This window comes from Rousettus aegyptiacus, unplaced genomic scaffold (genome assembly GCF_014176215.1).
Source record: "Rousettus aegyptiacus isolate mRouAeg1 unplaced genomic scaffold, mRouAeg1.p scaffold_m13_p_10, whole genome shotgun sequence".
Taxonomy (NCBI): Eukaryota; Metazoa; Chordata; class Mammalia; order Chiroptera; family Pteropodidae; genus Rousettus; species Rousettus aegyptiacus.
In genome coordinates, this window is record NW_023416285.1 from 50,609,894 (window position 1) to 50,611,958 (window position 2,065).

General features: G+C 31.5%; 1 non-coding gene across 1 annotated transcript; it reads left to right on the top strand.

Moving 5' to 3' along the window:
• Positions 1-934: 934 nt before the first annotated feature.
• On the top strand, positions 935-1,037 carry LOC118608806. Its single transcript, XR_004953187.1, has one exon. It is a non-coding gene; the product is annotated as a U6 spliceosomal RNA (small nuclear RNA).
• The last annotated feature ends 1,028 nt before the right edge of the window (positions 1,038-2,065 follow it).

Below are 2,065 nucleotides of genomic sequence, written 5' to 3' on the forward strand. Positions count from 1 at the left end.
ATCATGCCCTTTATTTTCATTTGTTTTAAAAAAGAAAATATGTGTAGTGCTTGAAGAGGTATTCCCTAGCAAGGAAATGAGTGTGAAAGTATCAAACTCAAGAAACCAATCTATATGTCCTTCAATAGCTAATAGATAAATAAATTGGTTCCAGTCATACAGTGGAGTGCTATGCAGCAAATGACAAGGAACAGGCTCCTGCTATATAAACCAATATGGAGAAATATCACAATATAATGTTCAGTAAAGAAGCCAGACACAAATGAATACATACTGTATCCCATTTATATAAAATTTAAGAGGCAAATTTAATTTATGGTATTAAAGCTTTATTTAAAATATTTTTGTAGTATTATCTCTGTAATCAGAAAAAATAATTCTAAAGTTTATTAGGATGAATAAAGAGGCAAAAAAGTGAAGAAAAAATTTAATGTCAATACTAACAAGGAGTATCTTCCTTGATTAGTTGTAAAATATTATAACTTAGAATAATTGAAACAATTTTGAACTGGTTCAAAGGTGAATTCAGAGGAATGGAAAATTTTCTATAAAAGATGCTAACTATTATAAGGCTACCATGAAATAATTTACTAATTATAAAGTACTGTCTTCAAATGAAGCATGTATGACTATATGAATTATTATCATTAAAAACATTTTATTAAAGTATATTCATTTAGTAATGCACACTAGAGCAATTAATTATACATGTTGGTCAAGAAAGCCCTTTCTCATAACCCTTCTAATCTCTCCCCCTCCCATTTCCTCAAACTAGCTACTATACTGCTTTCTAACATCAGATTAGTTTTGTCTGTTTTTAATGACATATAATTTGATTATTAATACTGTATGTATTCATTTGTAACTGCCATTTTTTGCTTGCCATTATGTTTAAGGTACATTTAAAATAATGTCAAAAATGATAAATTAGTTCTTGCTTTGGCAGCACATATATTAAAATTGGAATGATACAGAGAAGATTAACATGGCCCCTGTGCAAGAATGACATACAAATTCATGAAGTGTTCCATATTTTAAGAACCAGAGGGAAAAGTCACAAAACCTAACTAAATTCAAATAACAGAAAGAAATGCAAGGACAAGGAAACAATGGAAACACCAAACTACCAGAAAGCAAAAGATGAAATGATTATAGGAAAATCTCACATTTCAATAATTGTCCTAAATGTAAATGGACTGAACTCACTAATAAAAGGGCACAGAGTGGCAGATTGGATTAAAAAAAAAGAAAAGAAAAGAAAAGAAAAGAAAAGAAAAGAAAAGAAAAGTTGATCATTTACTATTTTCAAGAGACACATCTCAGTTCCAAAGACAAATATAAACTTATAGGGAAAAGGGGAGAAATGACATTTCAAGCAAATGGCATTCAGAGAAAAGCAGGAGTAGCTGTACTAATATCAGACAAAATAGACTTCAGAATAAAAAAGGTGAAGAAAGATACCGAGGGACACTTCATAATGATAAAAGGAATTATGCACCAAGAAGACATAACTCTTATCGATATTTATGCTCCCAATTAGGGAGCCCCAAAATATATAAAACAATTACTAACAGAGCTAAAGGGAGAAACAGACCAAACACTATATCGTAGTAGAGGATCTAAATACCCCACTGTCAGATATGGACAGATCATCCAAACAGAAAACCAAGAGGGAAATAACAGCTTCAAATGACACATTAGACCAACTGGACATAATTGACATTACAGTCTTTCATCCCGAAACAGCTGTTTATACATTTCTTCTCTAGTGCACGTGGAATATTTCAAGGACTAACCACACACTAGGACACAAAACTAGCCTCAGCAAATATAAGAGGACTGAAATCATACCTACCATATTCTCTGATCATAATGTTTTGAAGCTGGATATCAACTGTAAAGTGGGAAGAACTGCAAATACATGGAGATTAAACATCTTACTGAATAATGACTAGGTCAGAGAAGAAAGAGAGATTGGGAGATACATAGAAATGAATGATAATGATATTTCAACATATAAAAACTTTTGGGACATGGCAAAAGCGGTCATAAGAGGAAAGTTCGT